The following is an 801-nucleotide window of genomic DNA, read 5'->3' on the forward strand; positions in this document are numbered from 1 at the left end:
CCTCAGTAGGAAACCCACTTAGAGTTCCTCACCAAACTGAGCAGATAGACTACACACAGCACCCATGAACAGGAAACTGGGACAAAATGATTTGTTAACAAGGAACACTTTCCAATAATGTTCTGAATACTATAGTACATGAGGATGAGCCCTACATGAGGCATTTAAAAGAGAAGAAATTGACTGAAAGCCATTCACTGTATGAGCCAAAAATAATTGCCCAATAGGCTTGGGATAAAGCCAGTGAAAGCAAGGAGCAGAGCCCACAGCAGCACAGGAAGCCTAGATGCACATTTGCTTTGAACTTTGTAGCTAACAGACCAGTTGAAGTTGGTCCTCCCCGTCCTGTACCCTACTTAGAAAGAAACCAAAAAGGAGGTAAAATCCAGCCCCCAAGGTCAGAGAAGTAGAGACTCCCGGTGGCTCAGAGCATAACCTTCATTCAGCCAGATTCTTTATTTGCCAAAGAGATCCAAGACTTGATTTACTTTGGGGTTTGTGATGGGGAGTGTAACCACGGGAAAGAGGACCAGGGATTGTTGGGTTGAACTCTACACATCATTCATCCAACAAGCTCTGAGCACCAGTGCACCAGGTGCTGTGCCAGGTAATAGGATACGAAAGTGCAAGAAGCAGCTCTGGGCACTCCAGGACCCCACCATACGAAGTAGAGGGGAAGGAGGTGAAGCATCCGGGAAGATGTGAGCAATCACTTATAACAGAAAGTGTGGCGGAATAACTTGAGGCCCCATGGGACATACTTGGTGAGCAGCTGGTGGTCTTGTCTTGCTCGGCAGACTG

This window comes from Sapajus apella, unplaced genomic scaffold, assembly GCF_009761245.1.
Source record: "Sapajus apella isolate SASKATOON/1434 unplaced genomic scaffold, GSC_monkey_1.0 scaffold30, whole genome shotgun sequence".
Taxonomy (NCBI): Eukaryota; Metazoa; Chordata; class Mammalia; order Primates; family Cebidae; genus Sapajus; species Sapajus apella.